The sequence below is a fragment of the Phocoena sinus genome, chromosome 19, assembly GCF_008692025.1.
Source record: "Phocoena sinus isolate mPhoSin1 chromosome 19, mPhoSin1.pri, whole genome shotgun sequence".
NCBI lineage: Eukaryota > Metazoa > Chordata > Mammalia > Artiodactyla > Phocoenidae > Phocoena > Phocoena sinus.
Window position 1 is genome coordinate 41,065,518 of NC_045781.1, and position 25,741 is coordinate 41,091,258.

The 25,741-nt window shown below is 53.6% G+C and overlaps 1 protein-coding gene and 2 long non-coding RNA genes across 7 annotated transcripts in view; 2 read left to right on the plus strand and 1 right to left on the minus strand.

Annotated features, from left to right (window-relative positions):
• SMPD3 (sphingomyelin phosphodiesterase 3) overlaps positions 1-25,741 on the minus strand; it is an 81,675-nt gene that overhangs the window by 13,308 nt on the left and 42,626 nt on the right. For 2 of the 3 annotated variants that reach the window (XM_032613825.1, XM_032613823.1), the window contains exon 1: positions 14,513-14,991. The exons of the other annotated variant lie outside the window; for it this stretch is intronic. The gene's annotated coding sequence lies outside the window, so the exon portion shown is untranslated. Of the gene's footprint in view, positions 1-14,512; positions 14,992-25,741 lie in introns of those variants that run through there. 3 annotated transcript variants of the gene reach the window in all.
• LOC116744296 lies at positions 1,435-14,526 on the plus strand. Of its 2 annotated transcripts, XR_004347007.1 has the most exons (4): positions 1,435-1,676; positions 1,876-1,970; positions 4,169-6,897; positions 8,830-14,526. It is a non-coding gene; the product is annotated as an uncharacterized LOC116744296 (long non-coding RNA). The 2 variants fall into 2 exon arrangements; XR_004347006.1 differs by having other exon boundaries at positions 4,169-14,526.
• On the plus strand, positions 17,145-25,363 carry LOC116744297. 2 transcript variants are annotated; one of them, XR_004347008.1, is made up of 3 exons: positions 17,145-17,397; positions 22,500-22,712; positions 25,129-25,363. It is a non-coding gene; the product is annotated as an uncharacterized LOC116744297 (long non-coding RNA). The 2 variants fall into 2 exon arrangements; XR_004347009.1 differs by lacking the exon at positions 25,129-25,363 and adding an exon at positions 24,750-24,876.

Below are 25,741 nucleotides of genomic sequence, written 5' to 3' on the forward strand. Positions count from 1 at the left end.
TTTTTTGGTTGCACTGTGTGGCTTCTGGGATCTTAGTTCCCCGACCAGGGATTGAACCTGGGCCCCTGGCATTGGAAGCTCAGAGTCCTAACCACTGGACTGCCAGAGAATTCCCTAGCTGACCATTTTGACTTTCTAAGCTAATTGCTTGGAAACTGGCCCAGGATTTGAGGAGCACAGTTTGTGGGCATGTAGGGCATGGCGGGTCCTAGAGGCTGCCTGGGCCTAACACTGGCCTGGAACAGCCTGAAGCCCGTCAGGAGCCAGGGGTGTGTTTAAAACAGGCGAGGGGTAAGCCTGAGAGGAGCCGCAGACATAGCCGCCTGTCACTGAGTGCCAAAAAGGGGCCAGGGGGTCCTGGGGCAGAGGGCAGTGTGGCTGGCGGGGCCCCGGACGGGAGAGTCCCTCCACAACCAGGCTCTCACTGTGCCCCAGCCTGCAGCATCAGACCATCTTTGCCGTCGCACTCCTGCTGAGCCCCAGCAGAAAGTGCCTGACGAGGACCCAGGCACTGTGTGGGCCTTCCGAAGTTTTAGAATGATCAGTTACCCAGTTACAGGAGACCCTGATGGTCCCTGTGACCTTTGAAGAAGCTCCCTGGAGCTTTGAGGGTCAGGCCCAAGCTTCTCCCCTAAGCCCTCCCACCACACAGCCCCAGGGCCCAGCTGAGGCTCACAGCTGCCAGAATGAGTCCATTCCGGGTCCCCACCCTAGCCCGTGTGGGAGCTGCCATGGGTCTCAGAGCAGGCCCAGGGCCCCCACCGGGAGAGGCCGCAGGTGCATTCATTGTACTGAACGTAGAATCAGTAAAGACAAGGGTCTGGACTATTTACCCAGCCTCCAGGGACCCAGGGTGATCATTCTGTGGTGCAGCTGGTATAAACATAACGCAGAGTTTTTACGGCCAGATCAGCTGGGGGACTCATTTCCTGTTGACATCTCACGGGCCCAGCCCTGCTTCTGCCATGGCACCTTGGGGCTCTGTGTCCACAGGGCCATCTGTCCTGGCCCCACACCCTCTCTTCCTCCTGCCTTCCTGGTCACCTCAGCCGGGACCTGGGTGCCATCTGGACTCTGCCTTCCCTCAGTCCTCACATCCTATCAGTCCCTCCTGCCCACCCAAGCCCCCGTGGAGCCCCTGTGCTGGTCCAGGACTGCATCACCTGTCACCCACTTTCCCGGCCTCTTCCCCATCAGGCCATCCTCCACACGATGGCTGGAGAGACTCTGTTTAATCTGAACACATCACAGACGCCTCAGCCCCACTGAGGCCTTGCTCAGCACTTATTGGGCGTTGCATCTCCCCAGCCAGGCCCACCCATGTCTGCAGCCCCAGCCCTCTTTGTGTTCACCTCCCATTCTCCGGATGTGGTTTCCTGTCCACGCCTTGCTATTTTCTCTGCCCCTCGTCTAGCTCACCCTTCTTCTTCTAAGACTCAGCTTAGAAATCACCTCTTCAGACAAGCCCTTTTGTCCCCCTTGCCAGGTGGCTTAGGTTCCTTCTCTGGGGGCTCCTGTCCCCCTTGGGCATGGCCTGATCTCTGCAATTCTAGATCATAAACGCTCATGGGGTGAGGCTACCTCCCCGCAGAACTGGGGCCTTCTTGGAAGAAGGAGCTGCACTGAGGGCGCCGGGGTTCCCCGGGCTGCACCAGCAGCGGGATCTCAGGAAATGGGTGAGTGAACCTTGGTCGATCTGCCTCATGGTGTAAGGAGGGGGAGTTTCAGTCACCCAGTCGCACTACTGCGGCCACCATCTGATGTCGGGGTGTGGTGCTCAACCTGGAGCAGAGCTTAATGTCGGAAGATGAACTTAAGCCGGTGGCTGTGTCTGGTTCTGAAGAATGTGTTTCACAAAGATTTTACTTTCTTCAGAGGAAATCACTTTGAAGCAAACACAGGAAGGTTACGTTTCGAAGCAGGTGTGTCTACTCAGACCACAGCCATCTGACCAGGAGCCCCTCACTCAGGTATGAACAACGAGGCTCACTGGTGGTGAGGCCAGAGAGCCGGCCCCAGTATCCTCCCTGCCACATGCTGTCCTGGAGCCTCAGACTCAGCCAGTGGCCTTCACCACCTCCCCCATACCCAGCCTGAATCCTGGCCTCTGAGGGCCAGACCCCGGGTCGGGGATGTCCTAACCCTGATGGCTTTGGTCCTGTGATTGGCTCTTTCAAGGGCCCTGTGAACTCAGGCCGGACTGGTGGGCTTGGGCCCCAAGACCAATTTCATAATGACAGTGGCTGAAATTGGAGGACTTGCTGCAAGTGTGCTGACCCTCTGTGCCATGATCTCCTCTAACCCCACAGCAGAGCTGTGTCACCTCTGTGGCTCAGGGCTCGCAGCTCAGGCTTGGAGGGGCTGGCGGCTACCCAGGGAGGCCACACCTGCCATCTGACATACTCACTTGTTCTTTCTTTAAATCCCAGCAGTTTCATTTGAGTTTAACCTGGAGTTGGGGTGACAGCCCCCTCACACTCCCACGTAGCCTGATGGGTTTGCCTTCCCCTCTCCCACGGCATACCGAGTGTACACCTACAGGAGCCAGCTGGCTCCAGGCTGGCTGCAGCGAGAGCTGCAAGAGAGGACGCAGCCGCCTGAACCATCTGGGCCCCCAGGAAGAGCCTGCAGGTCCTGTCCCTGTGGGGTGGGGTGTCTGGAGCTGCCCCAGCTGCCAGGAGCGCCTGCAGTTGGTACCAAGGTGTTCGGGGTTGGGGTCCAGGCCAGACACCTGGGGAGCCCTGGATGTCGCCCCAGTGTCAAAGAACAGACCCCCTCCCACGTCTCCCTCCCCTTTCCTCTTCTCTGTAGTCTGAGGTCATCAGCCCAGCCCAGCCAACACCATATTCCCCTGCCCCACCCGGCACCGTTCCCCTGTGCTCAGTCTCAGGCCACAGTCCCCAGACCCACAGTCTGCAACACGGTCCGGAGGAGCTTCCGAAACAATCCGATTAGACTCTTTCTCCCTTTGGTGGTCTCATTGTTTCGGGGGACAAAGTCCAGTCTCCCAGTCTCTGTCTAGGGTCCTCTGTGCTCCTGCCCTTACTGTCCTCTTTCCCCACCCAGCCTCCACCTGGGCTCCTCCACCACCTCTGATGCCCACTGCTGTCTGACCTCCAGGCCCCTGCCCCTGCCGGGCTCTCTGCCTGAGACTCCTTTCCTGCTTTGTCTCCTATCAGCTCCTCCTTAACTCTTCAGGGCCCAGCTGATATGCCGCCTCCTGGCGGGGTGGGATGGGGGGGCAGGAGGGGTCTTCTTTGACCCACCCAGGGTTGCCTGTGACCCCCAAACCCTCTCCATGCTGTGCTGTCATCCTGGCAGGAACTGGAGTGGTTTAACATCTGGATCCCACAAATGGAACTCCATCAGGACTGTCTGGCTGAGCTCAGGGCGGGCCTGAGGAAGGGATGGGCCCTGCTGTGTCCAGGCTGAGAGGCTGGGAAGGTGGAGCAGGTGGGGCTGTCTGCCCTACAAGGAGCACTGTCACACTGTGTTAGGAGTCAGGCATGGCCGAGCCCTGGCTGTGATGACAGCTCTGGAGAAAGGGTTTGGGAGGAAAGGAGAGGGTCTGTTCTATTCACGCCTTGCTGCTCTCCAAGCAGAACTGGCCTGTGTTCCGTGGGGTGGCCATAGCTCTGTTATGGGTCAGAGGTAAATGCAGCCTCACTTCATAAAAGGCTTCCTGAGATAAATTCTTTTTTTTTTTTTTTTTTTTTTTTTTGCGGTACGCAGGCCTCTCACTGCTGCGGCCTCTCCCGTTGCGGGGCACAGGCTCCGGACGCGCAGGCTCAGCAGCCATGGCTCCCGGGCCCAGCCGCTCCGCGGCATGTGGGATCCTCCCGGACCGGGGCACGAACCCGTGTCCCCTGCATCGGCAGGCGGACGCTCAACCACTGCGCCACCAGGGAAGCCCTGAGATAAATTCTTAAACCTTCGGTTGTGTGTGGCTCATCCCCAACACTGGCTGATCAGGGTTAGGATCTGCTGGGACAGGGCTATTGGTTGGTGATGAGTGTCCCTCTTCAGCTGCCCTGGGTCCTCCTCACTTCTGCTGTGGCCCCAGAAACCTTTTTTGGCAAGTTCCCTCCCCAGCCCTGACTGCAGTGGTAGGTGTGACTTTTCTGCCTTCCCTGGGCTGGTCATAGGAATGTTTTTTGTCCCCATTCAGGCATCGATGGATTTGAGGGGGCTGGCAGCCCAGAAGGCCGATGGGCAGCGGTGGCCATCACAGCGGTTCTCCGAGATGTGGTAGATCCGAGCACCTCAGTCCTTCCTGCCTGCCATCCTGGCCCTTCACAACTCTCCTGGGTCCCCTGTCCAGAACCCCTCCACCTGCCTCTCCTTCCACGGTGCCCTGGACATAAGGAGCCTCAGGTGCTGCCCACATGCCCTGCTGCCACGTGCAGTCCCTGCATCCACGCACAGAAGCTGCTGACGCAGTTGACACAAAAGGGATTGCCACCAATGGAGCTGGTTTCTAAAGCTCTGTGGTTAATTATTTTGTCTCAGTGAAATGAAAGGAGGGTAAACAAACAGCAATACATTAATTAGTCTGATCTACACTTTCTCCATGGAAGAGGAGAGCAAAGTTAAACATTGGAGGCTGGCAGCTTTTCAGAGAACCCGAGAGTCCTCGGAGGGCTGGCAGGGCAGGATGTGGTGCACAGGCACCCAGCCCGCGCCCCCAGTCCCAGCCCTTTCTCTTGCCTGGCCCGGCCCGGGTTCTGTCTCCCAGGGAGGAACACCTGCCTCTCCTCCCCGCCACAGTTCTCTGCTTCCGTGTCCTGGGGTTGGCACCTTTGCCAAGCAAAGTCCACCATGGGCATTTCTGGTGGGGCTGACAGGTCTCTCAAAGGCCCTGTGTGCTGAGCTGTTGCCAGTCACCCCTGCAGGCAGGATTGCTCTCTCAGGTTCCTATTTTAAAGCCGACCATCACCCTCGGGCTTATCCCTATTGTGAATCCTGGTGTGTGGCTTCTAGGGTTGCTTGGGATGACCTCTGCCCCAATACCATCGTTTCCAGAACTGGCCTGGAGTCCCAGACACCCTCAGGTCCTGGGCTCAGGAGTGGGGGTCTACAGAGTGCCCAAGAGAGGGCTCCCAGGACTCAAACACTCTGTTCTAGAAGCAGAGACCACAGCCTCACTCCCTCACCCCTGGCTGCATTGCTCAACGCTCAGCATGGGCTCAAAGGTCAGGCTGACCTGAATGAAATCCTGGCACTGGAGTCAGGCTCACTGAGCCTCTGTCTCATCATGGGAGTAACAATACCTGCCTCCCAGGACTATCACGAGGATTTAAAGGGGGCCAGGCCACTAACATGGCTGGCCCTGTTTCCTTCCCTACCTCCCCCTCTCCTTGCAGGGCCTCCCTGACCACCCCTCCCCTGAGGCTGGCCCTGTATGCCCTGTTTGTTCTCCCCGACCTGTAAACTCAGTGGAGTTTGCAGACAGGACCAGCTGGTTCTGTGTGCTGTTCTGGGGCAGCCCGAGCCTGCCCACTGTATTTCTAGGCCCCGGACTGACCTGCAGAGCCCTCAGATCCTCAGAGATGCCTCCACACCTTAGGTCGGAGCTGCTGGCCTTCACTAACTTGTTCCTCCCCCTGCGGCGAGGACTGGACTGGGTCTGATTGCGACAAGGAGACCGGGCTGTGGAGCCAGGATGGACAGAGGAGCAGAGAGCTCCAACAGTTTGCAGATGGGAGAGGAAGAGGCGGCTGGTCAGGTCCTGGACAGCACCTGGGAGGTCACAGGCCCAGCCACTCCCAGACAGGCAATGCCTGGGCCATTGAGAGCAAGCAGCTCATACCGCAGTTGCTTCTGCAGGTTACTGATGATCTGTGGTGACCTGTCAACACGGAGACCCCTGTTTGCTAACCTGTGACCTGCGGCCACCACAGCATGAGAAGTGGGGACTCGGACTGATCAAAGTCACTGTCCTCAGAGCTCTGGGGCTGGCTATCTGCCCTCCCCTGGGGAGGGCATCCTCAGGAACAGGGCCTGGCCAGGCCTGGTCCTGTTTGAGTGAAGATGGCAGGATAGAGAGATGGGTCCCCAACAACCCTCGTGGGCGAGCTGCAATGGACAGGATCTCTGCTACTGGATGCCAAATAACACTGGCACTGAGACGCCATCCCACTTCCATCTCCCTGGGAAGTGGACCTGGCATGTGTGCTGATCCTCAAGATGAGCTGCACAGAGGCCCAAAGGGTCCTAGGTGTGCTGACTTTGAATTTAAATTTCTCCTGCAGCATGAAAGTGAGTAAGCCAGACCAGTTCTACTGGCGAAGGCAAGCCCTGGCCCCTCTGAGGAAGCCCACACCATCTTTTGGGATCTCTAAGCCTTACTTTGGGAACTTCTGGGAATCTGGGTCAGGTGTTGCCCCATGTTGGGCTAGGATGGGCCCTGGCCCTCCCTCACACCACTTGCATCTGGTCCTCATGCCTGCTGAGCCCTCTCATCCCGGCAGCAGGGCTGGGAGTCCTGGAGCAGAGGGACCTCCTCTCGTCGTCTTTGTTTCCAAAGGCTCACGTCTAGCAGGAGCTGAGCCAAGCCCCAGGTTTCCGCAGGAAAGGCGGAGAGGAGTGTTCCAATCCGATGACCAGAATGTGCTCGCATCCCCGGCAGCACTGAGATCAGGGCCGGCCCATTTCTGCCTGGATGCCTGCTGGGGAGGGGTTGGCATGGCAACATGAGCTCTGAGCTGCTGAAACTTGGAGTCAACTCGTAGCTGGGAGGACAGAAAGAACGACGGAAGAGGATGCTTGCCCATGCGACGCAGGTGAGACAAATCCAGGCTAATCCCTGAAAGCCACATCCCAGAAGCAGAACCGGGGTCCAGGGTCTGGTGTGAACACGTGCTGTAGCAACAACTCCCACCAACACAGCTGTACCAGGTAAATGTCTATTCACCCTTCCATGTCCAAAGCACCTGCCTCCCCTTCCTTGAAGCCCTCCCCAGCCTCCCTACCCCTCCCATCTCTCCCTCCCTTGCATATCCCCAACTGTCCCTCTAATCTGGTACTTGCCGGTTTGCACATAAGGCCCCCCACCAGCCTGGGAGCTCCCAGTGGAGTCTCAAACACCAACACAGGCCCGAATCCTAGCCTGCTCCAGAGCTATGGATGTGGCAGACCTACTTTGCTGCCCCACACCAATGCAAGGGGAGGGCCATGAGCTACACCAGGCCAGTCGGCACCCCAGCAGCTTCTTGACCCCACTGAATGGTCACACGACCCTAGCTCTTCCTGGACCCCTCGGGAAAGAGGCCTGCATTTCTCTGAGATGGAAGCACTAAGAGCCTAAAGCTTCTGGAGCCCTCCTGGAGAGTGAATCCAGTTCAGAGGAAAACAGACCTTAGGGCTGGAAGGAGAGAGGTCAAGTCCTGGTGACATCTTTGAGCTCCAGTTTCCCTGTGCCTGAGGCCAACGCAAGCCCCAGAGTTTCTAACTAACGAGTTGGCAAAGTACCTTTTTCTTTGCTCTAGACACTTTGAGGTGGGTTTCTGTCACTTGCCTCCAAAAGGATCCTGACTAATATATACCTGCTACTTGATTTTTCCAAAACTTAATTCTTATCAGTTCCCTTCCTGTGCAAACCTCCCTTGGTACCCCCTGGCTTGCCTACTGGGAAAAGGGGGTCTCCCTCCCGAGTCCTCGAAGGCCTGGTGAGACCTGGTGCCTGTGGTTTGTGACCCATGAGCATCCCTTAGGAGACAGGAGTGCAGACATTATAAGCACAAACTCTGGTGTCAGAAGTGCAGGTTCAGGTCCTCCTTCGGATATTGGACAAGGTGCTTAACTGACTCTCTGAGCTATAGTTTTCTCATCTGTTAAGCACACATAGTAACAATATCTCAGGGTAGTTAGAGAGGATGGATGGGCAGCACTTAGCATGGTGCCTGACACGTCTCTAATACAGTCAGCCCTCTGAATCCACGGTTCCTCACTCCTCCGTATCCATGGATGCGGATCCCACAGATACGGAGGGCTGACTCTAAGGGACTTGAGCGTCTCTGGATTTTGGTATCTGTGGGAGGTCCTGGAACCAATCCCCTGTGGATACTGAAGGACGACTGTAATATTACTTCATTACTACTACTGCTGTTAATTTCCTTGTTGCAAAGGCCCTCAAGATACAGCTGGAGCCTTTGAAGTTTCCTCCTCGTGTGCTTGGTTGCTTGACAAAAAGTGTGCCCTGCTATCCCAAATGAGGGGCGGGGATGGTGCAGGGGATGCCGGGCCTCCATCTCCAGACAGGACTGTCTATTGTGGGCTGCTTGTGCAAGCCCAAGTCACAGGCCTCTGCAGAAGCCAGATGCAGGCAGTGGGGCCATAAAATTTTCAAAACGAAATTTTCCATGGGAGCTATTAATGCGTCATGTGGTTTCTGAGAATAGGAACAGGCTGCAAGCAGCTCTGTGGCGCTCCTTCAATCAGTCAGCCTCGGCATTTCCATGTCAGAACTCAGAAAGCCCAGATAAAGCCAATTCCTGCGTGACCGGAAAGCAAATCTTAAGCCAAGTTGAAGTTATATGTGCTGAGGTGCCCCAACCAACCTAGTGGTTAGAGTTGCAAGACCTCTGGGTTCAGGACCTTGTGTAGCAGGGATGTGGGCCAGTTGCCTGGGAGTGTGGGCTCCATAATGGGGTGGGGCTGAGTTCAAAGATCTGGCCACCCTACCCTCTATGGTCTGCCATTCCAGAATCATCTGTTGGTGACTGAAATGGGGACTGTTATGGAGAAGGCTGGAAGGTGGCTGATACCTAAATCTACCCCTGAGCCATCCTGAGCGGCATCTTCTCTCATTCCTATGTACCCTTGTATTAGGTTCAGGAACCTGCCTGCAGCCAGATCTGTCTGCCTAGAGTCTGCTGAGGGCTGAAGCCCGTAGGGCGCCTGCCAGTCCTTTGCTCTCACGACGGCTGAACCCAGGGTGGGGAGGTGCTGGGGGGTGAGGGCTTCCTGCATGATGAATATCAGGTCTGAGATGGCCCTGTTCACAGGGTCTGCTCCACTTGGCATTGACAGGGCAGCTCCAGGGCAGGACTGGAGCAGGCAGTTGTTGACCACTGGAGAGGTCACGTGCCAACAGCTGAGCATCTAGACGGGCCTGGGCCTCCTACTTCAAGAGCTCTGAGCCTGCCCAGGTGCTGAGGTTTGTGCCTGAGCCTCACCTTGCAAGTGGCCAGAAGCCGGGCATCCTGGAACTCCCTAGCAGGTTACATCACCTGCCTCAGGTGAGCCCTGTGTTGTCTGCTCTGTGACCAGCTGAGTGCCAGCCCCCAACAAGTTCCCTGCTGGCCAGCGCCACTCAGGACAGTCCTTCCTCAGGGACGGACACTAGGAGGAATCTCGCTTCTCTCAGGCTCCGCTATTGAGGCTTTTGTCCCAGCAAAGTCCCTGCTTCCCTGACAGAGCTGATGTTAATGGTCCCTGAGCCGAACAAGGCTTGGAACATACTTCACTTAAGAAGAAAGGACAACATACTTTCTGTGGGAGTGGAACTTTAAATACAAGTCCACACAAATGGCAGGATTTATGCAGACTCAGTATTCAGCTGGGTTTCAAATACAGCCTTTCCTCCTGGAATGGATTGGCTGGCAGAGCAGTGTGTAGGCATTTCAAGGCACCAGAGAACACAGATGAAGACAACAAACCTCCCTAAAACGGAATAGGCTTGCTAAAATTCTTCTGAAAGGCATCATTTCACATTCAGCCTGAAGTTTTCTATGCAAAAAACATTTAACAAACTGAGTCCTAGAGAAGAATTTATGCAAAGATTAAAAAGCAAATCAGTGCGAATGAGTAAATAAAATCAGGCATCAGCATCTCACCACCCTTCCCTGTAGCTCTGGGCAGCTGGGCCCGAGGGCTGCATTTCTGAACTGAGACTGGATCTCACTCACCACTGAGGGCTGAGGTCCTTGTCCTGGGCCCTTTCAGAGGCCTTGGACACCAGGCCACTGCTATCCTCAGGTCCTGCCTCTGCACACGGCACCACAGGAGCCCTTGGCTCTGAGAGAATCAGCCAGAAGACCTCCTGAGAGAGGATGGCCCAGCTCAGGCCGAACCATGGACTGCTTGCTCGGGGAGGCCTCCGACCTGCCTGCAGGGCTGTCCTGGGCCTGCTCCAGAAGGTATAACTGGGAGGGGATTGGGGGCTGCTGTCTGCTACCCTGGGGAGTGGGACTTAGAGCTACATTTGCATAAGAATGTGAATTAGTCATTTGTCCACAGCAAAGACCAGTGGGGAAGACATCATGGGGATCTATAGCCCCCCAAGTTCCCTCTAATTGCTACCACCAAAACTGCTTCCAGGGGTCTTCTGAGGCTCTGGGTTCCAGTTAACCCCTGCCTCTCTGGTAGTGGTGCCCTGTCTATACCTGCTCTTAGCTGTTGAATCCTACACTTCTGCAACGGGAGACAAGAACTCTTGGATGGAGACCACATGTCCCCAGATTGCTGGTGTAGACATTGCTAGTGTAGACAGTGACGTGTTTCCATTCAGGAGTGACTAACTTAAAAAGGTACGCATGCTTTGCCTTTGTGAAGATCCGGGTTAGACTTTTCTTCCCTTTTTGCCCACATCTGCCTGCAAGCCTAGGACAGGCCTCTTACGTCGCTTTCTCTGGCCCCTAGAGCAGTGCGGGCCTACTTTCTAGGCATGAGGCAAGATTGCACCTCCTGGTCCCCTTGCAGTTGGGTGGTATCGTGTGACTAGCTCTGACCCACAAGCTGTGAGTGAAAGTGATGTGTGTCACTGCTGGGCCAGAGTACTTCACAGCAGGTATATGTGGTTGGTCCGGGGGGGCCAAGCCGGGCCTGCAGGGGATGGGAGGAGGGAGCTTCGAGATGAAGCCAACAGCCTGGGGTGTCAGAGCCCAGAGGCCAGGCGTGGTCAGATGCTGCCAGGTCGTGCTGGCTGACTGGTGCCCACCAGGGCTGATGAGGGGCAGAGGCAGGGGCAGGGCAGCAGCTGTCAAGCTGGGAGGCTGGGGGTGCTTGGCATCCATTCCCTATGAGTCAGATGCTGCTCGGGGTATTTCACAGCAAGGGCCCAAGAATTTCTGGGGTCAGAGCCTTGCTTTCTAGGGGTGTATATTAGAGTGTGTGTGGGGGGGTCCTCCTAGAGGGTATGGAGACAGGAAAGTGGTGGGTGGTGGGTGAAACAAGCAGTGGGCAAGGGAGGGAGGTAAGATGGGGTGGCAGAGAGAGCTGAGAGTAGGCGTGAGGAAGGCAGTGTCACTCAGGAGTCCTGCCTGCCAGCCTGTGCCTTCGATAGCCACAGTGACCGCCAGATCCCAGATTACAGGCCAGGAGGAGACGCCGGGGGAGGAGCAGCTGTGGAAAATGGGCTTGAGAAGAGGCTCCAATGCATGCACTTCCAGTTTACCCCTAGTTGGTTCTGTTTAACTTAAGTGCTTAGAATCCGGTTAGCATCCAACCCATACCACGCAGACCTCAGAGTAGTGAGAGCCTGGTGTGTGCTGGCTGCACTCTGGAAGGACTGAGTGACCCCCTGGCTGTGACCCTCTGGCTGGCTGCGGGTCTGGGTAGCCACCCAGCTTGACGCTACCTGCACCACCCCCACTGCTAGACAGAAGGTGCACAGGGTATCTCACCGGGCTTTCCGGAAGAGATTTGGAAAGAACATTTCCAGAACAGAGGTCAGCACCAATGCGAAAACAGTCTATGCAGTTTCAACCAGATTTGCTTTAAGAAACAGGTCCAACAGGAGGCCTAAGCGGCTTGATCCTCATCTTGATCCTCAGCTCTCTTCCCCCGGTCCTGGGCCACCATCCTTCTTGTTCCCTTCCTGCCCTTGGGACTGCTCTTTCTCCGAGCCCTTTGTTGTCCCCTCCTCCCTGGCCCACCCCTTAGGAGCTGGACCTTCCCCTGCCTCCTCTCTCTTCTCTTGGTTGATCTCTCATGGGTCACCTGTTCCCAGGTGATAGCCAGCCCAGGTGTCTCTCCTGACCTCTGACCCCATGAATTTAATTGACAGCTCTCTATCTTCCCCTAAAAGTTTATCATTTGTCTTCCTCTACTTCCCCAACACCAGCTCTGTCTCCTGAGTGGTCCTAGGCCCCTGGACCTCCTCCATACCCACCTCCTGTCACCCAGCCCACGGTTCTGCCTCCCTAATCCCTTGCATCCATTCCCATGGCTACACCCAGTTCAGGCCTCACCCTCTCCCACCTAGATGCTGTGACAGCCATCACCTGGTCCCCCTGCAGCTGGCCTCCCTCCTCTGATCCACATGGCAGCTGGTGGCATCTTTCTAAACTACACATTAGGTCACATTGCTCCCCTGCTAAACTCTTCAGTGGCCCTTGCTGACCCCAGGAAGATGCACCTGGCAGAGAAGGACAGGAAAGGGGGGGTGAGGCCCAGCAGCCTGATTGCTTTGCATCCGCCTACTTCTGAAGTCCCGGGGACCCCGACCTGCGCAATTTCCCCCGAAGCCCTTCTAGCCCTCCATGCCTTTGCTGAGGCAGTTTCCTGCGGCCATCATCTGTGCGAAGGGATGAGGCCTCAGCAGGAGGCGCTCAGGGTTTGGAAGTCACAGTGATGGTCTCTTCACCAAACCCCAGCCAGTCCCCTCCTCTGTGGCCCCAGGGATAACTAGAGACCTTTGGCCCGGCTCAACTGAGCCATTTCTCTCTTGACCTTGTTAGTTTCCATGCATTTATTGCATGTTTGCAGTCTGCACACCAGAAAGGTAACCAGCCTCCCATACTTTCAGATCTACCACACTAGACACAGAACTGAGGGAGAAAAGGCTTGAGCAATGTTGGCAAATTCCATACCTCAAAACAAAGGGAGGGAGGGCCTTATGTGTGTGGCCCTATAGCGTGTCTGCAGGACCAGGGACCCTGCCCACATGGTGACACCAGCAACTTTGGAGCTCATCCACCCACTTTGGCCTCCAGTCCTGGGGAACTCAACTTCTTTTTTCCCCTTGCAGACACTCAGTACTTTATCCCATCACCTGTATGTTTGGCACAGAGCAGGCAGATAATAGGAACCCCTGATGACTGATTGACAAGTGACAGCCCTGCCCCCTGCAGACCTGGAGTCCAGCCAGGGTGGCTTCAGCAATCCAGCTCATCTGGGGCCACCTGTGGCCCGCTCAGGACCTCAAACTCATTTCCTCTCTCCCTGCCACACTCTCTCCCTGTGAGGTGGGACTACGAGCCAGTCCATGGCAGAGACATGAGGGAGACTAGAAATGAGCCTCAGAAAAGCAGAACTAACAGTCCACTTCTTGGGACATCTGAGCAGTTGCTGCACAGAACACATCTCATAGAATGTGTTCTTGACACTGATGGTGCAGCTACGCTGTACAACCACCCCAAGCAGATGTTGTTGGCTCCATCTACAGATGAGAAAACTGAGACTCAGAAAAGTAAATGACAGTCCCCAAGAAGTGTAGCCTGGTCACCAGACCCCAATTTCCCTTTCCTCTCTGCATTTCTCACCAAAGTTTAATACACATGATATGCAAAATATGCAAATGCGCGCTGTCCAGCACCAAGCCCCGCTACCTCCAGGACAAGTTCCCCACACTCTCCCCCTTGTCTTGCTTGTTCTTCCCTCTCAGTTCCCACCAAACAAGATCCTCACCCTGTCTTTCCAGTCTCTAAAGCTTACATTTGTCACCCACCCCCACTGAGCCCTTAGTGAAGATCCTAATAATTTTCCTCCCTCCCTGTGGACTGCCGGCCTTATCCATCTCCTCTTTTGTTTTTCCATCCAGTCACCATCACCTTGGACCCCCAAATCTCCCTACTCCCAGCTTGGTGACCTCCCCAGAAACCGTGAAAACATCTAATTTACCAATATTTGGGAGGAAGCAGGTTCTTATAATGGTCTTGCTGTCCTGGCTCCTGGACTGAAGTTCCCAACTGTCAGGGGGTCAGAAAATGTGTTTCTGGTTTCCACTTTTATTGTAGTAGTTTGAATTATTTCTCTGGGATGGATTCGAGACTAGAATTACGAGGTAAACTTTAAAGCTTCTGATACATATTGCCAAACTGCTTTTCTCCAAGGTTGTTTGAGAGTGCCTGTTTCACAGCATCCTTTCCGTGAAATGCACTGGGCTTTAGCATTAAAAAAAATTTTTTTTAATAGTTTAATGGGTAATGATATCTGATTACAATTTCCAGGATATTTAAATTGTATTCCTTCATTATTGTGAAGTGCTGCCTCAATCCTTTTCCTACTTACTGAAGGAGTTCGGATTTTCTCCATAGATTTGGGTGTGTCAGACATACCCCCTCTGTAGGCACTGAACCACATGCGGGTCGGTTCAGAATGGGACCAAACTGCTTGCCCCAGATTGCTTACCCCAGAGCTGTGTTTTCAAACTTTTTATCCAAGCAGCAGAACCTTTTCTCAAACAATCTCACACAGCACCTCTTTATATAAAGCATTAATAAGTAGCCTATGAGGGGAGGCCTGGAGCGCCCCCTCCCGTCCCCCTCCCCCTTCCAGAAGCTCCTCTCACCTGAGGAGGGGCCGCAGGGACCTTCTTGTCCTTCTGACTGAAGAGGGAGCACTCCCTGCGTGAACTCAAGGACCTGAAAGTAGATGAGCGGTTCACAGAGGTGTCCGGACCTCCACAGTCACCGAGCAGCGCAGTACAAGTGACCCAGGTACAGAGACCGAGGCGCCGCACCTGCACCGGAGGCACCGCCACACCCTCCACGTCGCCAAGGAGAGGGTGTGGGCCCCGCTGTCCCCACGAAGTTCAGCCAGAGGGGGTGGGAGCTGAGGTTTGTGGGACAGACCTAGACAGGCCCGGGGGATAGGAGGATTGACAGGTGCGGAGGACTCCGTGGGTGGGGGGCACGAGGCTTCCACGTGGACGGCTGGACCCTGGCCAGGCCGGCGATGTGCAGGTGAGTGGCAGGGGAGAGGCGAATTAGGAGCCCCAGCCGTGGGGGGGGTAGGGGTTTGATCTGATAGGCGAAGCTAGAACAATCAGAGTTCTCCCCAGGACCTTTGTGTAATCTCAGCCTCACAAAGACACCTGAGGGTGGGGGAGAACTGAACCCAGACCCGGAAAGAGGGACAGTGGCTACTGGGACGAGGGTGGGGCACAGGGAGGAAGCCGCTTGGCCGCAGATAAGGAGTAGACAGGCAGAGGAAAGGCTCAGCGGGGACGCTTCGTGAACCCAATGGGGTCTTCGGAGGGGGGCGTTTGGGAGGGCGCTCGTGTGAGCGGAGACCTTTGGACACGAAGCCACCGGCTCCTGGCATTCCTTGTTGACCCAGTCGGAGGATCAGCGGGCCCAGACACTCACTCCCTAGTAGGGGTTCTTAGGCCCGGCTGACTCTCTGGCACCGCCCCACTCTTGTAGCCCCGCCCCGGCCTCAGGTGTTGGATCCACCCCGATTTTCTGGTCGCGCGGCCCCTGGGCCCTGGGCCTCAGGCACTACCTGGCCTCGACTCTCTCGGCCCCGCCTCCTGAAACCTGGCCCTGGGCAGCTCTATGGCCACGCCCCCTGGCCTCGGGCAAAGTCCTGGCTCTTTAGTCCCTCCTTCCAGTCCCAAGTCACGCCCCCGAATTTGTAGCCGAATCCCTGGCTTTTGGCCCGGCCTCTTGGATTTCGGCCCAGGAAGTTCAGCCCGCACCCCGTGCAACCCTGCGCGGAGCTCGTTGGCTTTACACCTTTTCAAGCCAGTTCTGCTGCCCGGCCCAGAGCCCTCTTACCACCCTCACATCGCAGGCAAGGCAACCGTTACTCCCCAGGGCCCCTCTGGACCAGACCCTGTCCTGTATATACACTTATTTTGCAAATCACCCAAACTGTTTAAGAAAAATCTGAAATTTGAGTCCCAAGCCCTCTGCCCTCAAGCCAAAGATGTTGCAGAGGAGCTGGAAGGAGTGTCTTCTCACTTGGGAAACAGTTGGCGCCCTCCTGATTAGAAATCCATTAGAAAAGCTCCAGTGAGACAAGGGTTCTAGTCAGCTGAAAGGTCTTGGGCAAGTCATTTAACTTTTGAGCCTCAGATGCCCCCTCCCCCGTAACACTGGGGTTCTCTACAGGATCTTGGATGGCTATGGCCAGGACCAAGTGAGCACAGGTACTGGATGTTACCAGATCAGAGCGGGAAGAAGGAAGCCTGAGCCCCTAGGTCCTTGCTCTACATGCTCTACACGAGGGGGCCCTTGTTTTTATGGGGACACCCTGGCTTATTTCCTCTGAGTTAAGCACTTGGCAGGCATCCCTCCCCACCCATGGCCTGGGGAGTCCAACCTGCCAAGACGTTAGAGGGTGTTCTGTCCCCTGTGCCTGGGACGCCTGCCTCCTCACCCTCAGTAAGCCGCCTTCACCCTGTCCCTAGACCACAGGCTGACAGACATCTGAAAGTGGACACAAAGGAGCCATCCCAACCTTTGCGGCTCTCAGCTCCCACCGCGCTCTCCCAGAGCAGTGAGGAGCTCACACCTCATCTCTCGATGAGAGATTTGCCAAGGAGGGTGTCTTTGTCCTCAGATATTCCCCTAACTATCGCCCGTAAGCTGCATAGCCTCTCTCCCCTCCCAAACTCTTCTGAAAAATCCCCTGTGTGTTTTTTCAAAATAAAATTAAATGACAGGAAGTAACTATTTAGGGAGGGGTTCCTGAGGGGAAATGGAATCTCTGCAACCTTGAGATTACAGAACTTTTCCTCTTCTCAAAAGACAAGAAAAACATGTCAGATCATTGATATTCTGAGCCAGACCTTGTTTTGAAATACACTCTCCTCTGTCCTTCAACAAACTACAGCCTTTCTCCCTCTTTGAAAATAAGACCACATCAAGTCAGGGATTAGAAATGGGAAAAATTCAATCAGAGCCTCCCTCTGCCAGTTATACATCTCAGTACACTCCCAGGCGAGCAGAATCAGCTCCCACTATAACCCAGCTCAGCATCATCATTCAAAACGCACCAGTAGGAAATGGTGAAACAGAAGGACCTTTCATCCCGAGTGAGCGAGGCCTGCAGCACTGCTCTCCTAGCTCTGGAAGCTGGCGGTGTCTGGGGCCAGTGGAGCTGGGGCCTGTTGCTTAAATAGGCAGTGGGAGGGGGTTAGGGCGGGCCTGGGGGGGTGGGCATGGAAAGTGGGCCATTTACCCAGCACAGAAAGGCAGTGTCCGCCGAGCCAGCAGTGGTCCTAAACACGCGCCTGCCTGCTTATCCACCATGAGCCTCAAGCCCACAGGCCCACAGACCACAGACCATCACCTGGGATGACCCCTGATGGACGTGCAGCTCCAAGTGAGACCACATGCCCAGACGCACAGAGCTTGGTCTGGGTTCCTGGATGCCTCTACCTGTCCTGAGACACAGCCTGGAGAGCAGAACCAGCTGTGGAGTTGGATGGACCTGCTCCCTAGACCAGTAAGTAGTGGCCTCAAGCAGGGCATCTCACCAAGCCTCAGTTTCTACTTTCTTGTAATGAGGATAATAACACTGACTTTATAGGTCCATAAATAACGTTTGCAAAGGGCCTAGCGCCTAGAAGGTTGGTTTGTTTACCCACATGATGATGCTGGAGTCAGGTTACGTTCAACAAAGCTCAAGCCCAGAGAGGTTTGGTAACATAAAGTCACACAGCCCTTCAGCTGAGTGTCAGGGTCAGACTTCATGTAGACCTGAGACTAAGTTGGGTTGGCAGAAGCCCCTTGAGGTGAGTGTGGGGAGCAACTGCTGGCCTTGGGAAGGGTCTTGACTGAACTCTGGTGAAGGAGTTACCCCTAGAACCCCAGCACCAAGGTAAGGGAAGAGGCATGGCTGGACAGGCAAGTTGAGCTGGCTAGTCTGTGCATTTGGTTGGGACCTTAGTGGGGGATGCAGAAGTATCCTAGAATAACTACTAGGAATGGCTGGTGAGAGGAGTTTGTTTCTTTCTACTTGTACAGAGCAGGTCTTGTTTAGGAGCATAACTGTGGTTAGAATACATATGTGTGGTTAGAATTGCACGTTTTTTCCTGAGGTTTATCTTTACTCTCATGATGTCAGCTCTCTTGTCATTCTAATTTCAAAAGAACCTATCTCCCTTCATTTTGGCTTGCCAGATAATTTATCATTCAAAAATTGAACTAGCAAATGTTTATTTCTTTCCCTGAGAGTCAAACTTGAAAGGCACAGTGTGTATACTTTAGTTCTAGGCTGAGCTGTTTTTTCATCTCTGGAAACTTTTCTTGTATTATTTCTTTCCGGATGTTTTCCTCATCGTATGCCTCATCCCATCCATCTCTCTCTGTCCTATTTTTGGGCTGCGACCCCATTTCCCATTTTCCAGCTCAGTTATTTGCACCTTTGTTTGTTTTCTGTGTCTCCATTTCTGGTTGGATGTTTTATTTTATCCTCAACATCACTGATTCCTTTGTTCTGTTGTTTCAGTTAGGCAAACTACTACATCCAGATGTTTTTCCATTCTTTTATAGTCATGGAATTACAGCCATTTTTTGTTGTTGTTGTTCTGTTCTGTTCCTGTTAGTAGTATTTTGGTCATTTATTTCTTTCAGCGTAGTTACTACTCAGTTCACCTTACTTGCTCCTGAGGCTTTGCAGATTCCATCATCTAGAAACAAATTAATTGACGTTCCTTGAGGGCCTACTGTGTTCAGACACTGCTGCTTAGTATCTAACACTGTGGCACCTGCTTCCCTTCCAAGGTTAACTCAGGAGAATTCTGCAGTTAGAGCTGCTTTGAGGGAGATTCTGATTAACTGAGATTTATTCCATCTTGTTCTAAAAACAATTCAAGATGACTTAAACTGTGTTCTATGTACAATATAATATGACTTTTTTTTAAGCAGTGAGAGAATTAGGGCTAAGGGAAAATAAAGGTGGAAAAAACACGAAGCAGCCAAGCAGAGATGGGAAGATGGAGTGAGTGAAGGGAGGGTCTTGATTCTGACGGTAGCCTCAAATGGGCACAGAGGAGATGTGCTTTATGACTGAAACCTGTCCGTTTGATTTTTGTTGGTGTTGACCCTTTGAGTTCTTATTTGAATGGCTGCAGCACAGAACGGGCCACATGGTGCAGCTCACTGTGCAGGCCCCCAGGGTGGGAACGGCTTTTGTGTTTTGTTCCCAATAGGGATGGAATTGAAAGGAAACAAGAGGTGAGATACACTCATGATGTGGATGTGTGGGTGGCTGCCTGTAAACACTGGAACAGTTGCCTCATGCTCCTCTTCCAAAAGTCAGTATTGATTGAGCAACTAATTAGCCGTGTATTTCCTGTGCTCTGAATCAGATTGTTTCCCTGTTTTGGGGTGGCAGGTGTCATCTGGGTGAGAAGAAGGCTTCCTGGGGGGCTCTCTCTTCCCATAGAACACCAGAGTGGCCTCATTTCACATGTCTCAGGAAAGTTTTCCGAGTGACAGATTGATTGGTGTATGGGTGGTTACCAAAAAAGATTCTATTTTATTAAGCTGTTTGTCTTGCAAAGTGAAATCGTTTTTTTTTAAAAAAAAAAAACTTTATCAAAATGTCATCGTCCCGGGGTTTAAGAACGTGCCCTCTGGCTTTGAGGGAAGATTTGCAGATCCTACAGGTAAAGAACTGTCATGTCAGGGTCTCACTCAAGCCCTTGAGTGATGAGCTCAGTCGTGGCCGCCAGCCTGAGTCTCTCTTGTGGTGGGGTGGAGGGCACCCAGGGCCAGCTGGGCACCAAATGATGTTGCCAAATCTCACCCTGGTGCCTGAAATGCCTTTTTTTTTTTTAAATACATCCAGGGAAAATAAAAATTGAGAGATTCATGCACATGAATACTCATGTATAGATAATTTTGCTTTTCTGTTTGAGGAGGAAATAGAAAACATTCCACTTGCTCATTTTTTTTAGAGTAAAAACAAGGAAATATATTAAACAATTAAAAAGTATTTGGTTTCCTGGTGGGATGAAATGGGAGATTGGGATTGACGTATATACACTAATACGTATAAAATAGGTAACTAATAAGAAGCTGCTGTATAAAAAAATAAACAAAATTCAAAAATTCAAAACAAAAAAGTATTTGGTTTCCTGTTGGTGGCACTTAAAGAAGAGAGAAAGACAGAGAGGAGATTGAAAACAGTGGAGGGAAGGCAGGAGTCAGAGTCCTGTCCCCAGGGACCACCCTGCCCTCTCTGCTCCAGCTCCCAGCCCTGGCAGCCCCGGCCCCTTCAGTCGGGTGGGCAGCCTCTGTCCTTGGCCTCTTCCTCACCCTCGACATGTCCTGTCCAGAGCCAGTCCCTACCAGCTCTGCGGTCCATTTCCAGTCCCTGCTGCCCCCCTTCTCTGGCTGTCATTTCCCCTCAGGCCTCCTCATTTCTTGCCCGCATGGTGGCACAGCCAGTAAGCCTGGGTGTGGCCCCTTCCATCATGCTCTGTGTCCAAGCCCATGATCCCCACCACAAGCAGTCTGAGTTCATCCTGCCCTTGCCCAGCATCTCAGATCTCTCTCTGTGCACAGAACAAATCCCCCTACCTTGCCTGGCTTGGGGGCCCTTGGTGATGGGGCCCCCCTTCCTCAGCCTCACGTCTGCCTTTTTCTTCCTCCCAGTGATTCATTGTGATGGCCTCAACCTCTAGCTTTCGTCTTTCCTGGAACATGCCATGCTCTTTCACGCCTCCGTGCCTTTGCACATGCTGTCCCCTGTGTCTGGAACACCCTCCCCAGTCCATCTACCTGGCACCCAGCCTCTAAGTCTCAGCTCTGCAGCTGTCAAGACCCTCCCTTCAACTGAACACCCACCGGGCTTTGTACTAGCAGCCCAGAGCCCCCCGAGTGCAGAGCATGGATCCCAGTCCCTGAGAGGCACTCAAGGAACCTTGGCTGAATTAATAAAATGGTTTCTAGCCAGACCAGAAAGTCAGTCACCAAAAGGTTCAGTTCCCTCTGTACATACTAGTTGGCACAGCAGGAGCTGTGAGAAAACTGCTCCTAATTGTTTGAACTAGTGCATCTGTTAGGCTGCCTTATATAAAGGGAGATAGGCAAACATTTAGCCTTAAATGTTAAAAGACCTCTGTGAACTCATGTGTGTTGGTGGTAGCACTTGCAGCTGGCTGAGATCACTACCATCATCATCATCATCAACCTTTTTGGGGGCACCCGCTGCGTGCCAGAAACTGCGCTAAGGATGTTGCATGCAGAACCTCTTGTTTAATTCTCTGAACAGCTGGGAAGGTTTGGGTGTTATTGTTCCCATACTCAGAGAGGGAAACTGAGGCTCGGGGAGGGTAAGTGACTTGTCTGAGTCACACGGCTAGAGAGTGGCAGAGCCCAGACTCTGGGGAAGGCTTATCGATGGCCCCCTCCTGGCTAGTGTTTTGACCCTCCAGGGCTGCCTAATGCTCAGGAGGCACCCACAGACCAGGGAGGAACACCCTAGGGGTCTGGGAAGGCTTGTAGCCACCACCCTCCCCTCTCTCTGCTGCCACCCTCCTGTCCCAGAGGGACTTGAGGTGGATGCTGCCACTATTTGTCCTTAGCACCAGAGTGTGGATTGGTCCAAGAGCTGTTGCTCTGGACAGAATGCTGGTGAGGCTTGGAAGGTATGAACCCGCAGGAACCGGGTAGAGCTATCGTTGTGGAGCCGGGCAGGTGCTGTGAGGACACGCTGGCCAAGCTCATTGTCTCTCACCTGGTCCTTCAGCCTGGCCCCCACCATCTGTTCTCGCACAGAAGCCAAAGTGATCTTTCTGCGTGCAAACCCGAGTGCCTTCCAAGCTTAAAACTCTTTCATTGCCCCCAGAATAAAATCCATGCCCTGAGCCCACCACCGTGTCACGTCTCACTCTTTGCCAGTCTTCTCCTCCTCTGCTTGTACCTCCAGAGCCCTTCTGTTTCCTCCATGGTCCTGGTCCCTCTCAGGCAGGGTCTTTCCTCACTCTGTCCCCTCATGCTGGAACCCCCCTGCCTTGGCTGGCTGGCTGCTCCTCAGCTTCAGGCCTCAGCGGAAAAGTCTTCCTCAGGGAAGCCTTCCCGATCTCCCCGGCGGTCAGTATGAGGGCCTCCTGCAGGCAGCACCCGGTGCTCCCAGCCCTGCCTCAGAGGTGAGCTCTGGAGGGGCTAGGGGCTGGGACCTGGCCACCTGCATACAGACAGAGCCATGGGGACTGATGACCAGGAGGGACAACATACCCCAAATGTGACCCTCCAGAGGGAGATGCCAAATCTGGTTCCAGGATGTTGGGGCTTCATACTGGGAGAGGGGCTGTCCAAGAGGCGGGCCGTGCCTGGAACGTGCAGGGCTGTGGCCACGTGGACCCCAAACTGCAGCCACAGCTGTGGACGTCCGTTTTCAAGGAAGGCAGGTGGAGGGAAAAAAGGGGTCAAGGACAGAACCTTGAGACGTATCCCATTTTTGGCTTGGTGAGGAAAGCGGAGCCAGAAAGAGCACTTGGGAGAAGGCGGAAGAAAGCAGGAAAAAAAAGTAGCTAAGATATAGCACTGTTTTTATTTAGGTCTCAGATAGTCGTACTTTTTTTCTGTTTCACTTAGAATAGCTGGAACAGGAGGGCCCTACGTGGCAGTCCCTGGGATGAGAAAACCGTGTGTCAAGGCGGCTGCCGAATCCCTCTCTATTTTTACGTTCCTGACACTACCTCTCTGAGGCCCGAGGAGGCATCCTGGCCTGAGGTGGACTGAGCTGGCATCTCTGAGGCAGATGTGGCCAGCCCTCACCTCGTTCTCCAGAAACCACCAAAAAGTCAGGTATTCACTTCTCTTGACCAGAAATAAATGCATTAGACAAATGTTCTCAGGCAATCTTGAGGGATGTGAACACAAAATCACCCCATAAATTGTTTCCTTTCCTTGGTTCAAGGTTGGATTTTTTTGTTCGCATTAGTTACATTAAAATTGGACAGTAATTAATGTTCTTAAAATAGAATGTCTGTATTCCCAAGTTTAGAAAGAAAAACCACCTAGGAAAGGAAAACGTGGATGCATGTGAAATGCCATTTCATTGGCCACGGAGGCTTTCACGAGCCTCAGCAGGGAGCCCTGCCCAGTGGGGTTTATGGCAGAGCAGCCCGTGTCTGCCGTTGCTTTCCACCCTGTCTCCCCACAACCCCTCCGCCCGGCTCCAGGTCAAGGAAGCCTTTGACATCTATGGCCTGGAGCCCTGGGGGGTTGCCAACCTCTAATTACATTTCTTTTTTTAAATATTGATAAACAGTTCCTCTGTTGATTCAAACATTTTTAAACACTGAGCCTGTAGCTGTTGGCTCAGAAAAAAGAGAACAGATCCCCCAGGCCTCCTTGGGCCGAGGAGCTTCTCCCTGAGCTTCCTCGGGCTCTTGGCCTCTCATTCAAACACTGAAGGAAGAAAACGGTCCCTCTGTGTGTGGGTGGGGGGAGGTCACTTCAGGATTCAAAATCAGGCCTGGCTGGGCTGAAGGGTGAGGCCTGGCTTTGCCCAGGTGGGGACTTCTGGCCTCTCCTACTAGGTGGGCTCCTGCTCTGGGTTCAGGGTGGAGGTGCGGCGGGCAGTGGAGGCAGGTGAGGTGGGAGGAGCTACCATCCAGCTGCCACTGCCCCGTGGCCTGATGCTCCACTGCACATCTGTTACCACCTCACTTCATTTTTGAGGACTGGTCCCTGGTCTTCACAGGCTTTGCATGTAAACAGGACAACAGTGGTGGCCTCCGCCTTCCTTCCCCCCAGCACAGCTGCTATGTGGGATGGAGGGGAGTGGGAGTGGAGGGGACCCCTTCTAGTCCCATGGGGTTCCAGAAGAGCTAAGTGCCATCCATTTCATTTGGGGACACCCACATACTAGGACCCTCCAGGCCCAGGCTCCCCCAGATGTAGCTGACTGCAATATGGGGGGAGGGTGGTGGTCCCCATTTCTCCTGGGTGACTCAGAGCCCAGTCAGCTGCTTCTTGCTCAGACCGCCAAGTTCCCTGTCTTCACTGATTAGAGGACTTGGCCAGCTGCCAGGTATCGACATTGCTTCTGTAGTGCCCATGTCCAGAGAAGAGTGCCTGGCGACAAACACGGTCACATCAGTGACACCCATGATACCCCGAATCCCTCGGCTCCATGGGGCTTACACTGAGTTCCTGACATCATCACACCTCCCCATTCTACACCATATCAGGGTGGCTACTGTTGTCATTACCATTTTACAGATGAGGAAACTGAGGCCCAGAGAAGTAAAGCGTGCTGCCCAAGATCACAGTGGAGGAGCTGTGATTTGAACCCAGGTCCATGTGATTCTGAAACCAAAGCTCTTCTCAATCTATCCTGTCACAGAGCCTCCTGGTCTCATTTCTTGCCTTTGGCAAGTGGCCTCTGGAAGGGGCCACCCTCAAACAGAAGCATCAGGGGTGATGTGGTCCTGGGTCAAGGGCTTTATGGAGGTACTGGCAGCCATGGTGCTTCTTGTCCAGTCTTTCCCAGCTCTGCTTGGGTGTCCCCCCTTAGTTGAGGGACCTGTTGGCGTGACCCATTTGGGCTGCAATTTTAAGAGGCAATTATGGATCATCTTGGTGACCATCGGGCCCTTCTGCCACATCCCAGGAAATGGACCTAACCCTGTTACAGGGTAAATCAGATATAATCAGCTGCTAATTCAATGTAGTGGCTCTGTCAACATTTATCAAGATATAGAAGCTGGTCCAGTGAGTTAGACAACAGTGATGGCTGGATTAGACTCAGACAAGAAGAACCAACCAGTACTTTCTGACAGCTTTAAGAAAAATTTAAGTGGAAGAGACAAACATTTTCAGTACTATACATTATAGGTACACACAGTCATGTGTCCCAGACATAGATGCGGGCAACTTTCAGACTGGCCACGTGCACACCGGCAGCCTCATCCTGCCATGGTCACATCTTTCAAGTCCTGACAAAAGTACCTAGACACCTGGAACACTGCCCTGTTCAAAACCGAAGCTGGGAGATCAACCAGTAAGTGCGGCTGGCCTTTCCTTCCCCTTCTGTGTCTGAGGATCATAAAACTCTCAGCCACTGAGCTCATGGACATGGAAAACTTCTGACCAGCTCTGAGTGGGAGAGAATTTCTCTTCTAACTGGTGGTTTGGGAGTCACATAGGCCAAATTGGATCTGTTACTTTCAGATTGGATTGAAATTTTTGTCCCCGGTTCTTTCTCGACTGCCAGCCCAGCTGACCAACAGAGATCCCAGACCCTTCTCTGCAAATTCATGGAGGTGGTGGCCACTAAGAGCCAACAACGTTCCGCAGACTCCTACCCCAGCCTCCGTTCACTGCACGGGCCTGCCTTCCAGACCTCTCTGCAAAGCTCCAACACGCCCTCACCCACACCAGGGCCAGCTAGTGACCTACCTCTGGTCCATCAAGTCTCTCTGTTGGACTGTTGCTTCTCCAGCTCCTCTCACAATTGGTAAGGTCTGACTCCTATAATAATTTCCTTATGCCATCATGCTTGCATGATTCTGCCTCTGACTGAGCCCTGAGTGATACAGCACCCTCAGCTTGTCTCCCCCATAAAATGGGGGTGATGTGAGATATACCAGCCCCGGGAAGGGGACTGCATCCATGTGCTAAGGGCTGTGAGCCTGGGATTGATCCTGGCAGTACATTTGTCATCATCTGAGGGTAAGCTTTAGGCCAGAATCATGACTCAGTTGGGCTTTTCGTCTTGGCACCAGCGGTGGGAGCCCCACACGGCAGGGTCCACGTGAGGTCAGAAGACACGTTTATGCTGGTGGTGGAAGGCGTGGGGCATTCTTCTAATGGTCTGATTGGTTGTA